Source organism: Herpailurus yagouaroundi, unplaced genomic scaffold (assembly GCF_014898765.1).
Source record: "Herpailurus yagouaroundi ecotype Mexico unplaced genomic scaffold, PumYag 195, whole genome shotgun sequence".
Taxonomy (NCBI): domain Eukaryota; kingdom Metazoa; phylum Chordata; class Mammalia; order Carnivora; family Felidae; genus Herpailurus; species Herpailurus yagouaroundi.
Window position 1 is genome coordinate 8087940 of NW_024412426.1, and position 13446 is coordinate 8101385.

The 13446-nt window shown below is 51.5% G+C and overlaps 1 long non-coding RNA gene across 1 annotated transcript in view; it reads left to right on the plus strand.

Annotated features, from left to right (window-relative positions):
* The first annotated feature begins 1798 nt into the window (after positions 1 to 1798).
* The window catches only part of LOC121011804 (uncharacterized), a 68040-nt gene continuing 56392 nt past the window's right edge, over positions 1799 to 13446 (plus strand). The window contains exon 1 of the long non-coding RNA XR_005781773.1: positions 1799 to 2238. This is a non-coding gene — a long non-coding RNA (uncharacterized LOC121011804). The remainder of the gene's footprint in view (positions 2239 to 13446) is intronic.

The window sequence follows — 13446 nt, forward strand, 5'->3', positions numbered from 1 at the left end:
TTCTTTTGTTTTCTTCTGGAGGAAGCCTCTCTGTGGATCATGTGAGCTCACACATGTGTGGTCAAGCTCTGGGAGCCTCTTCATTTTAGCCCACAACATTTAGTTCTCTCCTTCACCAAGTTCCTCTATTTTCTAGAAGTTTCATGTTTGCTTATGTCGATCCACTGCAGAAACCCCCTTGAGTGGCCTTAAAAAATCACAGCAACCAGCACAAAACTAGCATTTCTATTCTCCTTTCTTTACGTCCTAGTTTCCAAATAGTCCTGCTTCCTTGGCCAGACAATTGGCTGGCTTTATGTGATGTCTTTATGTCTTTAAGTTTCAGACTCGATGTGTGTTCTCACCTGGCTGCCTGGAATTCTGCAGGGCCATTTCTCTATTGCAGGGGCAACTGTCCCGGCTGCCCTGTCAGCCCCACATCTCTGAGGTCTCCTTAGCATTCGTCTACTTGCCTAACCAGTGATGATTGAGCACCTACTTTTGGCCAGGTGCTATTCCAGGCATGAGGCACGCAGTCGGGTACATGACTAAATTATCTTGTGAAGCTCACATTGTGGGAAGGGATTGCAGTGGAGGCAGACAGCCTGCCCCTCCCCGCCCCCCGCCAAACCAAAAAACCCCCAAAACACGACAAAACAAAGCACCAAGAAGCAGATAAATAATATAGTTTCAGATAGTTGTAAGTGCTATGAGGCTAATAAAACAGGATGCCACGCAGAGTGAAAACTGGAGAGAAGAAACATGTGCAAAGACCTCAGGAGAACCTCTAGGAGTGGAAAGGAGGCCAGCAAGGCTGGAATGCAGTCACTGAGGGGGAGTGAGGTGCCAGATGAGGAGGGAGAGGGAGGCAGAGGGCCACATCACCTGACACCTTATATGTCATAGTAAGGAGTTAGGTTTTAGTTTACACGCACTACGGGAATAACACGATCACTTCTTGAAAAGGACTCTGGCTGTTGGGGAAAACAGACTTTAGGCACCAAGAATGGGAACAAGGAAACCCACTGGGAGGCTATTATAGTGACCCAGGTGAGTCCATTGGGCGCAGGAAAGAGGGAGAGGAAGAAATACATTCATTCAAGATAGAGTGTAGGGAGGTGGACGAGTGTAGAGTAGAAAATGCTCTGATCTGGGACTCAGAATTGAATCTCAGGCCACCACCCACCAACTGTGGGAGCTTGTATGAGTCGCCTAACTTCTCAGTCGGCGCATCTGTAAGATGAAGACAATGGCACCTGCGTCGGCGTTTCTCAGGTGGGGAGAGGAAGAAGATGAGTGTGCCCGACAGGGTGCCTGTGTGATGGAGCCTCCACCCAGGTTCTGACAATGGTCAGGGCTTTCCTGGAACCCACATCTTCTCCACTACAAGGGTGAAAAGGCAAGATTGTCATCCAGGTTCAGAGGGCTGCCTCACCCTTCAGGTAAGTCAAAGCTCACTCTGTGTTGGCAGTGAAGGGTGCATTTGGGGCTCATTCCTTTCCAAAATGGAGGAGTGGGTTTTGGGTGGGGTTAGAAGGCACCCTGGGCTGGTTGAGGGGCTGATGGCAGCTGGACAAGGCAGAAGGGCTTGGGCCTGGGGGCAAGCCTGTCACTGTCCCCAGGGGCAGCTGGTAAAGGCGATTCTGGACATACGTCCCTTGGTGCATGAAGGAAGGTAGCCTAGGGGAAGGTTTGATGGATTGACAGGTTTCTAGAAAGTCTAAACAAGGCTGGGTTTTGATCTTTCATGGGTGGAGTAGGTCAGTTTCGAGCACTTTCCAGGGAAGTTCTGAGAGCCGATGTCCCACCCCTGGAAATCACCTATCCCATGTTGGCTTGTGGTCGAGTCTGTCCTGCAGCTCTGTGGGAGCCGGCTGACCCTGGGTCAGGGTGCATGGACTTTTACTCAGGCATGAATCTTCAAAGGTCAGCGTAATAGGAGCAGTATTCGTGGGCTACGCCCCTTTCTCTTTAGCCTTCTGAAGTCTGGACTCTGGAACCTCAGGTTTCTATAGGGAAGTGGAAGGGAGCTGACATTAACTGTTCACTTATGGTATGCCTGGCATCTTGCCAAGCACCATACGCTACTCATAACACGGTGAAATAAACATTATTATCTCCATTTTTTTTTTTCAATACTAGGAAACTCAGGCTCTGAGAGATAGAAGCATCATTTCCCAAAGTCATGTGACTGGTAATGGGAGCCTGAGTTCACGGACGCCACAGCCCCTGCTCTTACACAAGTGTCACCTGGAGAGGGTAGGTATATGTGAGAACCTTCAGAGGAGGGGCTTGGGGATCTTGATATTTTAAAAAGTCCCTCAGGCTCTTGCAGTGGCCAGCCAGCATTGGGAGCTTCTGCCTCGCACCGTGTGGCTTCCCTAAAGCCCTTCGAGGGACATTTGGAGCAACAAGAGAGAGTAGATACCCACCTTTGGAACGTGACCTTAGCAAGCTTTAAGGAATCTGACTTAGAAGCTTTAATCTGTGTTAAATGCCTTTCTGGCTGTGATGCAAATCATTGAACTCTGCGCCTCAGTTTCCTTGTCTGTAAAATGGGGATCCAAATACTTACCTGCAGGACTATTAAAGGATTACAGATAGTACAGTAAATGACCTAGCATAGTGCCTGGCTCACCTAGCCACTGAATAAAGGGTGGCCATTAACACTATTCACCGCATTATCAAACCTTTTTTGAGCGGGGAGTTGAGGGACAGTTAGTTTCTCTGTGGCCCACTCACCCATTGCTGAGGCCCCTCCTTGGCACAGCCTGTCCCCTAGAAAGAGCAGACTGCCAGGCACTCTTCCTCCAGAGAAAGCCAGTGTCCGCACAGGCCACTGGTCCTGGCCCCTGGTGCTTGAAGCTCTGACACGCGGTGACAGTTTCTGCTTTTCAGCTGGTGAGCATGCCCCCCTCCCCTCGGACTGGCCCAGGGGCAGACTGGGCAGGGGGAGTTGGCAGGGGGAGCTGGCCGTGTACTGAGGAGGCTGGCCCAATGCCCCACTCCTCTACCAGCTGGGCGGCTGGGCCGGGCAGCAGCTTGGACTAGCTCGAAGGCCCAGCAGGGGCCTCTGTGGGGTGGCAGCCTCCCTGAGCCCCTCAGCTAGCACCAGGCCATCTGGTGCCTCTGTCCTCTTTTGTGTGCGGGGGGGGGGGGGGGGGGGCGGAGGCGGGGCAAAGGCGGAGGAGACAGATTTCTCTGGCCAGCTCTCTTCTAAACTGAGGAGAAGCTGGAGGTAGAGGACATGGGGCCTGGGAATGAGGTGGAGGGCACTCTGGGCTTGGGACTCAGGAAGAAGGGACAGAGGGGTCTGGGGCGTGAAAGGGGGCAGGCTCACAAGGGAAGGAAGAAAGCTGAGAACAGGTGTGGTGTGCAAGGGTCTTGGTAGGTAAGCTAAAAGGGGAAGAGGTGAGAGACAGAGAGAGAGGGTGAGAGTGAGCTGTGTGGAGAGAAAAACGTGAGTGGTGCGGAAGAGGGTATAAAGTATACAGAGAAGAACGAAGTCCAGGAGTAGGAAAAGGTGTATAAAAATCTCTCCACGTCAGATGTGTGAAGTTGCTGCCCTATTTCTGTTCTAGGAAAGAGGAAGTGAGAGCGTGTGGGCTGGCGGCCCTTCCCTGGCCAGCTGTAGGTGAGGGGGGGCGGCTGACAGAGCAGCCTGGCTCTCGGGTCAGAGTAGCCCCAGGGTCCAGCCCAGCCCTGCCCAGCAGCTGCCAAGGCTGGGTCCCCGTCAGAACTGCCACCAGCAGAAGGCTTTCAGAAAGGAATGTGATGGTTGGTCTCTAGGGCTGGGAAGAAAACTTGTGTTGAATGCCCTTTGATGTGGTTCACTTGGGGAGTAAAAGTGTGCGTTTCTGAGGCCATTCGGGAATGGACTTTAAAGAATTTCACAGATGGGAATTTATAGTGGCTTGGAGGGAGTTGGCCCCGGGCAGGTGGCAGAATATCCCTTCTCCTCCATGCAGGCCACCAGGCATGAGTAAAACAGACACAAATAGTGGTAAGTGTGCTTTGTGCTTTTCGGGGCCTGCATTTGGGAAGTCAGGAAGGACACAGAAGGTGGTCTGTGTTCTCTGCTGGGGGCAGGACAAATTGGCCTTGGGTTGGAAGCATCCTTCCCCCTGGCACTTCTCCTGTCAGCCTCCATTCCTGGACCTCTCTCAGAACTCAGCTTGTTGGCTCTCCTGGGGTTCTTCACGGCAGTGCTGCCCCCCTCCCTGGCCCCTGGCCCTGAGATGTGTGTTCACCCTCTTGCTCTCCTGGAAATCTGCCTTGTTCTCTGCATCAGGCCTTGTCAGCGTCTGTCTTCTGGTCCCATCTGGAAAGTAGGACTAAGTCACTGTTACCTTCTTTGAAGCAGGAAAGCCACACCGAATGAAATCATGACCAAGGGCCGGGAGAACGCATACCGCTAATGTGGTTGATTTAGTGCACCTTGGTCCATTTAACACCAATCAACATGGGATTTTCCCCTCTATTAAAGTCACTTGAAGATCATGGGTTGGTTGGAGGCTCTGGGAAGCACTGTGCAGCTCTCGTGGTGGGGGGTACCCCCAAGTGGACGTGCACGTCATGGCACTGGTGCTGCTGGGCCCTCAAGGGCTCATTGAGGAGCCTTGAGGAGCAGGGTGGGCAATGGGGGATGTGCTTACGGCCAGAGGGGCTCCTGGGCCTTGAAGAAGGTCAGGCTGTAGCTTAGCAAGGAAGGCACCAGATGCAGCTGATGGACAGCTGGCAACAAGCAGGGCTTGACTGGAGATGTCCGTTCACATTCAGGTGTGTCTGCACCGGGGCTCTCGGCTGGCTCAGCGGAGCCTCCTGAAGAAGGAACAGAGGCAACTTTGTATCAACTGTGATTTATCCAGCACTGGTAAAGTGCTGCCCAGTTAGTCCTCACAGGCAACCAGGAAGGCGAGGAAATCATGGCCCAGGGAGACCGTCCCACCATCATCCAGCTAGTAGAGGGCAAAGCTACCGTTCAAACTGGGCCACAGAGGCCTGGGGTTCTCCACTGAGCTGTGCTGCTGGCCAGGCCTGATGGGAGTACAGTGCAAGGTAGGGTCAGGGTTGGCTTCGTGGAGGGCCTTTGAAATGGCCTTGAAAACTGAGCAGCACTTTGACATTTGGAAGGGTGATGCTTCTTCTGGATGGAAAAAATAGCAGGCACCGATGCACAGGGCCCGTGTGGGGATTGGTGCGGATTGCGGAACGTGACCAGGCGACTGGAAGGAGATCCAGCCCGGGAGGCAAGCTGGAGCCATTTTGTGGAGTCTTGAAGGCACCATGGGGGTTGTGGTTCCTTCTCTAGGGGGTGGAGTCCGGTAAAAGTTTTGATGAAGGGAATCACATGGTCAGGGCTATGCTGGCAGTGGTCAGAGGGGAGCTGAGCAGGAAGGGACAGTGGTGGGGCCACGGTGGGAGGCCACGCTGTGAGGCCACCCTGTGAGCAGTGGGGAGGGCACGGGTGGAGAGGCGTACGGGCGGCCTGGAGGAATCAATCATACACGGAGCGGAATGCAGCTCTGGCTGGGGGGATGGCGTGGTTGTTGATAGAAATGGGGAAGTCACAGAGCAGGGGTGTTTTCGGTGGGGGAGGGGACAGAAAGGAGATCCGAATTCGAACCTGGTGAGGTCAGTTGTTGGCTCGCCTTCCAGGTGGCCACAGGGAATAGCAGGGGCTCCCTGAGAATCAACCCCAAAACCTCATCTTGAATGTCTGTCTGCTTCATTCTCCCCTGAGGTGCTGAGCTCATTGGTTGGGATTGCCTTTACATTTTGTATCTCCTAGTGGCATCAGGACGTTAGATGCCCTGGGAGCTGTGGGGCCCAGTTACCAGCTGGTGCTGAGGGTCAAAGATAACTATACAGTCCCTGCCCCCAGATGTGGGTCCCTCAGACCTTCAGGGAAGTTATAGATGAAGGATTTCCCTAGAAGGCTCGTCTTGCAAGACCTGCTCCTCTGGTTTTCTCAAGGAAGACCTTGTCCACCCTTCCACAGGGACACGAAGGCCAGCAGTGGGGCAGGGGTGGCATTTTGGCTCAAGGGGTATGCCAATGGCCCTGCCTGACCTGGAGAAAAGAGACAGCTTCCTTCTCCTGGCTTTACTTCTGCATGAGAGGGGAAAGAGACAGTCATCCAGGCTGTTCACTACTCCTGGTCCCTCATTTCACCAATTCTTGACCTCTGTTCAAACACTCCACCTGAACAGCTTAAAAACTGAACCCAGATCTTGGATTTGGGTTAGTCTCCATCCTTAATGAGGAGGTAGAGGTCTAGGAAGAGGCAGCTTATCAAAAAGATACACTCATTCCCTTTTTTCATCCAATAAGTGTGTATCTAGTGTCTACTCTGGGTCAGATAAAGGATACATAAGCCGAAGTCTCACCCCTGAGGGACTGAGAGTTGGGGGCACAGAGGCATCCACAGGCAAGAATAGCATAGGGCCAGGGGGAGTCTGAACGTCCTTGCACAGGAAGCAGGTTTCAGCTAAGACGACAGGTAGGTAGGAAACTGTCCAGTGAAGGGGGATGAGAAACTGTTCTGGGAGAACAGAAGCACCCCCAGAAATTCTGATCTCATGGGTCTGGAGACTGGCTCAGGCACTGGCATTTTAAAAGCTCCCTAGACGATTCTATCTTGCAGTCAGGGCACCACTGACCCACCGCGGGGTTGTTTGCAGAGTTTTGCTAGTCACAGGCTGGTCTTGTTCAAGGAAGCAAGGCGTGGAAGCCACCAGGTGCGGTGGGAAGAAGGAGACCCACGGGTCTGTCAAATTGCTCCTCACTGCAGCCTGACCTCCCTGCGGGACCTGAGCCGGTGGCTTCTCTCCATTTCCCCTCTCATCTCTTTCTGTCGTAGCTGCCTTGCTCTGGCCCCTGTTCTCGGCAGACTTACGCGGTGGTCTCCCAACCAGTCCCTGCCACCTGGTTCCATTCCCTGCAGGGACATCAGTGTGGCCTGTGTCCTGAAGCACATGAGGCTTGTTGTTCCTGGCCTGGACAGGGTACTCCCTAGTCCCATGGGCTCCAGTCAGAGCTCCCTTCCCACTCACACCAGGCCCTCTGGCTTCTCGCCTCTCCACTCACTTCACAACTCCTTCCCGCAAGAGAAACCCTGCATTTATAGCTCCCTTCCCGCCTCCGGTTCCCTTCCTGGAAGGTCTTTTATCTTCTACGCCTGCACTCCCAGCTTGTCCTTCAAGGAGGTCAGGTGTCCCTCCCAGGAGGTCCCCTCTTCCTCTTCCTGAGTTAAGGGCCTACCTATGCTCTGGGCTTCCCCTGTGGTCCTGGCCTGCATTACAAGTGCACACCCCTGGGAGCGATGAAGCCTCTTCTTCCCTCAAGAGCGACACTTCTCCGGCCACCACCAGCTTTGCTTTTGTAGGGGGGGCGGAATTATTCTTTTTCTTCTGCGCGCCATAGGTGCATTGACTGGGGCCCTGCAAATTAGCTTGACGAAGGACAGATTAACAAAAGAAAAGACGCATGGTTATCACACATTTCACATGCACATGGGAGCACTCAGTGATGAGTAACCCGAAGGGGTGTGCAGAACCTGGGCTTCTAGAGCATCTTAACAAAAGAACAATACACTTGTAGAAAAGTGATGAGACAAAGGAAAAGGGTTGTAGCCTTCCAAGAGTGGGGAACTTGGGAAGGCAAATATCTCGGGGAAATTAATGGAAGAAGATAAGGGCTGGTTGGTGAAGTTTGTGCAGCTTCCTCTGGTGCCTTCTCTGGGCCGATAAGGGATCTCTTGTAAATGTATGCGCTGATTCTGGGCAAATAGCAGGAGTGCAGAGAGCTCAGTTGCTTTCACCTGAAAATCCTTACTCCAAGTGGCCTATTTTGGGGTGGTGTATTCTGCCCCCCTTCACTCTCCAGGCCTGACAGCCCCCAGCGTGCACAGCAAGTGCACAGGGACGACGAAGAGGACTGTGCCACTGAGCAGAGTCAAGGTGAAGGTGACGGCAGTGGCCTCCTTGCAGGTGGGTGTGCAGCGTGGGCTGCCCTCCTGGCTTTAAATGAGGAAATTGTGCTTCCCCAGAAGGTGAAAGACTTGTCAAAGGTCACTCTACAAATGACAGAGTTGGCATTTGAGGGGATGCTGCCTCAAGTGCTTTTCTTTTTTGGCTTCGTGTTGGCAGCACTGGGCTTTCGCGGGGGAAGAGTTGAGGGGAGCTGATGTGTTACCTCTACCTCTCCTCTGTCTTCCGCACCAGGTGTCCTTGTGCCCCCAGCTGTTTTCTCCCAATTGCTGGGTTTTATTGTAGGTGATTTATTTTTGGCTCTCACCTTTGACCCCTCTGAGGGCCTAGTAACAATTTCACAGACTCTCAGGAAGGCTCATGCCTCCATTTACCATCCCTGACAGGAGCCAGTTTCTTTAGGGCTGGTGGTCTCCTGACCTGGGGGCCTGGGAGGCAGCATGCCTTGTGGGAGGGGGCAGCCAGTGGCAGGGAGTGGCAGGACTGCTAGTGCTGTGTCTCTGCCTATGTGTTCCTGGACCTCTGAGTTGGTCTGTCGGCCGTCCGGCCTGAGGTTGAGAGTGAGGGAGACAAGCCTGGGCATGTCTGGCGGGGCTGGCTGGCCAGGAGCCCACTTGTGTGAAGACTGCAGAGATCCTTGGGAGCTGCTACTGGATTCTGAGGCATGGTAATCTGGAGCTGGGCCTGGAAAGAATGCCTTGGTCAGGGGAGGGGGGAGAGATCTGCTGTGGGGGAGTAGTGTGGGTATTGATGATCATGTGATGTGATGGCTGCAGTAGTGGTGGGTATTCCTTATTGAATGGTTCCTAGATGCTGGACACCATGCTCTGATCCTTTGTGGGTATTAGATCGTTTTGTCCCTAGAACAGCCCCTTGAGGTGAGATTTATCCCTGCGTTCGTATTTTACATTTTGCGTTTTATGGATGAGAAAACTGAGGCTCATACCCCTGGTCATCAGTGGAGTGCCATCTGTCTCAGCTCCTGACCACTGTCCTTTCTGGAGACTTTGAGCATCCTCCTGGAGACACCCAGAGATATACTGGGTGGGGAGTCTCAGGGGGGACCTAGAACAAATGTGGTTCAGAACCAGCCAAATATGCATTCCTATTGTTCTTGTGTCTCAGATTGGCAGGTCTGGGAAATCTTGGGTTACATTTATAGGTCTTTAAAAACGGAATTGTTTTCACCCTTGACTCTAAAATAATTTACTTTCTTTAGCCTTTGCTTATAAGGAGGTATGGCTCTCTTTAAAGGGCTCTTAAAAATGTTTCCTGCTATGACTCCTCTGGGCCATTCTACTATGAATTGGCACAAACACTAACAGCTTAAACCCTTCTGGGCAACACTACAGAAGAAAATAAATCCTAGAGTGTCATAATTGGCCACAAGCTGAACATGAGTAAGCAGCAGAAATACTGATTTGTAAGAAAAAGCAGATTTGTGGCAAGTGTGAAGTGTGAAAAGGGAATTAGCCCCCCCCCTGCCTCAGTGGGGTAAGGCAGAGTAACTTCCCTACAAGCTGTGCTCCAAGGGTTTATTTATAGGTCACTTCTTAGGAACTTGGAATTCTTTCCTTCGCAGAATCATTGTTACAAATACAGGCAAGTTCTGGAGCTGGTCTAGAAATGTGTGCGTGTGGCTCCCATCCTCGTGTTTACACTGAAACAATTGGAGAGAGCAACAGACCTGTGTCATATCAGGAAATGCCCCATCAGACACTTTACAAGTTATGACACTGTGCAAGAAGCACAGCTTCTTTCAAAGTTCAGGTTGTAGTATTTGGCACACCTCTGCCTCTTCTTACCCCCACCCCTACTGATCCTTCTAGAAGGCTTTCAGCTCTTCACTCAAATCATTTGTGCACAGCAGGGCACCTCTCCCAGGCCCCAGTCTCTGACTCCTGTCCCGACTCCTCGCCTGTCTCTCTGACTCCCAGTGTGAATACTCCTTCACGCACTTGCCTAAAGTCTGACAACGACAATATGACGGAAGTCAGTCCTATCTCTACAATCTACCTCCCTCTAGACTGTACCTCCGTCTTTCCATCTTTCCGCTGCCTTCCATCGCCATTACCCGCACCGTGGTCATTATTTCTTGTGGAGATAAGGGCGATAGCCTGGATGGCTTCTTTCCTCCCCACTCCCTCCCCTGCTCCAATCCCTAGTTCTATTTTCCACACAGTGGCCAGAGGGACCTTTGACCATTTTTATCAGTTTATGTCGCCTCCCAGCAGGTAGTATGAAATCCAGCTCTTACCCTGACCTTGCCAGGCCTGGGGGTGTCTCCCTGCCTCCAGGCTCCTCCCTGGTGCTGGGCTTTTGCTCTTGACTACCCTTTAGTCTGGACCACTTTTCCTCCGTGCTGCCCTGCTGCCTCTTCTCATGTGGCTGGTGTCTATTTTTATTTTTATGTTTTTTTATTTTAAAGTTTGTTTGTTTATTGAGACAGGGACAGCACAAATTGGGGAGGGGGAGAGAGAGAGGGAAAGGAAGAGAGAGAGAGAGAGAGAGAGAGAGAGAGAGAGAGAGAGAATCCCAAGCAGGCTCCATGCTGCCAGCACAGAGCCCAACGAGGGGCTTGAACTCATGAAACCATGAGATCATGACCTGAGCCAAAACCAAGAGCCAGATGCTTAAATGACTGAGCCACCCAGGTGCCCCTAGCAGGTGTCAGTTTAAATATTAGCCTCCTCCTCAGAGAAATCTTCCTTGATCTTCCTTTCTTAAGGGCCATCTTCTGTGCTCTTTTACAAAGATCCTGTTTCTTTCCTTCGAAGAATGCAGTCACAATCTACGGTGCTCTTGTGTGTTCACTGTGTCCTTGTGTGTTCGGCATCTCCTCCACCAGAATGGAATTTTAAAAGCCTGGATTGGGGCGCCTGGGTGGCGCAGTCGGTTAAGCGTCCGACTTCAGTCAGGTCACAATCTCGCGGTCCGTGAGTTCGAGCCCCGCGTCAGGCTCTGGGCTGATGGCTCGGAGCCTGGAGCCTGTTTCCGATTCTGTGTCTCCCTCTCTCTCTGCCCCTCCCCCGTTCATGCTCTGTCTCTCTCTGTCCCAAAAATAAAATAAAAACGTTGAAAAAAAAAATTTAAAAGCCTGGCTTTGTGCAGCCTGCTAATCACTGTAGCTGCAGGGCCCAGAACAGTGCCTGATGATGAAGGTGTTCATAAATGTTAGCAGAATGAATGAACGAATCTGAAATGCCTTAGAGAAAGCAAATGAAAATGTGCTTCTGTGACTGGGAAATTTTATGGAGTGGGAAGAGATTTGGGGGGTGGGGAGGGTGGAGGCTGCATAAGCCCACAGAATCCTGCTGATTGAGGACTGGCTCCAAGTTGAGGCCAAGGCAGTTGTGTGAGGCCTTGGTGGTTGGAGGGAACTGATGGGTTGAATGAGAATGAAGCTTAGAAGTCCAGGTGCTGGAGTTAGTATCTGATGGGAGTGGTATAGGGGCTGATGTTTCCAGGAGAGTGGCAGGGAGGTATGGTCACCATTGGTTTAGACCTTGTTGCATCTATGCTTATAATTGCTTATAATAAATCGGGCCATGTCATTTATACAGCAAGCCCCACTTTCCCATCCATATTAAGTACATTGAGAGTAATACAGCTGGGGTGAAAATAATCACAGTTCAATTGGTTTTAAATATGCTAATGCCGGGGCACCTGGGTGACTCAGTTGGTTCAGGGTCTGGACTCTTTGTTTTGGCTCAGGTCATGACCTCATGGTTTCCAATATTGAGCCCTGAGTCAGGCTCTATGCTGGCAGCATGGAGCTTGCTTGAGATTCTCTCTCTCCCTCTCTCTGCCCCTCCCCTGCTCCTGCTCTCTCTTTCTCAAAACAAATAATTAAACATTAAAAAATATTTTTTAATATGCTAATACCTGTGTTGAAAGCCCAGTGAGATGAGCAGATGGGAACACACCTTTGGAGGATGTGAACATGATGTTACAAGGCGGGATGATGAGTGAGCGAAACAGACCCTCAAAAGATCACTAATAGAAGTAGTTATGAAGAGTCCAGTAGGAGGGCACCTGGGTAGCTCAGTCGGTTAAGTGTCCGACTTCGGCTCAGGTCATGATCTCATGGTTGGTGGGTTTGAGCCCAGTATCGGGCTCTGTGCTGACAGCTCAGAGCCTAGAGCCTGCTTCAGATTCTGTCTCCCTCTCTCTCTGCCCCTCCCCTGCTCATGCTCTGTTTCTCTGTCTCTCTCTCAAAAATAAACAAACATTAAGAGTCAAGTGGAGATCTAGGAGAAACGGAATTTGGGACACATGAAGGATTTGGTGGCAAGGACAGAAGACTGTAAGGAGAATGGGATGCAAAAGAGGGAAGTTCTTTCAGATGTTTGTCTTGGGCATAAAGAAGAAACAAGAAATTATTTTTCAGATTGGAATACTGGATTTTTGCTCTCAGGAACCAAGAGTTTCCTACTCGTTGAATAAATGGGTTTGTGGTTTCAGGGGAGCCCCATCCGGGAACAAAGAAGTCTTGCTCGGCTTCATGTTTTAAGTTGGGTTTAAAAAAAATCCATACCACGCTAATATTCAATAATCTTGAGAGCCTGGTTCTTGAGAAGGAAAAGGTTTTCTACTTTTCAAGAAGATTCCCTTTCTGTATCTAGAGCAAGGCTTGGGGGTCTGAGCATAGAGCAATGCGTTAAGCCATCATGCTGAGAATAGAGTCGTTGACACAAAGGAAGTACCTGTCCTGTAGAAATATTCATCTGGTGCCTAGAGGAGCTTAGAGCAAGACTCAGAAGGGATGAGAAGGGGGTGAGGCACTGTGTGCCCTGCCCACCAGCCACAGATGGGGGTAGGGGGGCAAGGTGGTGGAAACAGCTGAGATGGGGTGACAGGAAGTAGAAAGCAGATTTGGATCAGTGGGAGGAGAACCCCTTGTAGGTGTCTATACAGGGTATGCATGGCAGTGGAAATGCTGGCAGATTGTGTTTCAGCAGAGGGAGGGCCCGACACCGTGGCCCTTCCTTGCTTCTTCTCCAGAACTTCCCAGGTGACGCCTGGGGGTGCATAAGTTGGCAGACAATTAAAAGCTAGCATGCCTGTTGAGGGGTGACTGGGTCAGGGGGACCCCTTGGCAGGGTCTCAGAGTAGACAGAGCTGGCGCCAGAGGGAAGGTGAGGCTGAACCCTGGTGGGGCAGGGGTACCAGGGCAGAGGGATGGCCAGACTGCCCAGGAGTACTTGTTAGGCATGGTCTACGTGGAGAGAGCAGGTCGTGAACATCAGAAACCCAGCTGGACAAGGGGTGGGAGAGGATGTGGCTTAGGGGTCAGCACAGGGGAAAGGCACTTAAAGGTTTTCATTCATAACAAGAGCAAAATGAGTCTCCAAAATATTAAGACCTGTGAAATAAGGCCGCCTGGGTGGCTCACTCAATCAAGCATCCAACTTCAGCTCAGGTCATGATCTCACGGTTCGTGGGTTTGAGCCCTGCATCGGGCTCTGCACTGACA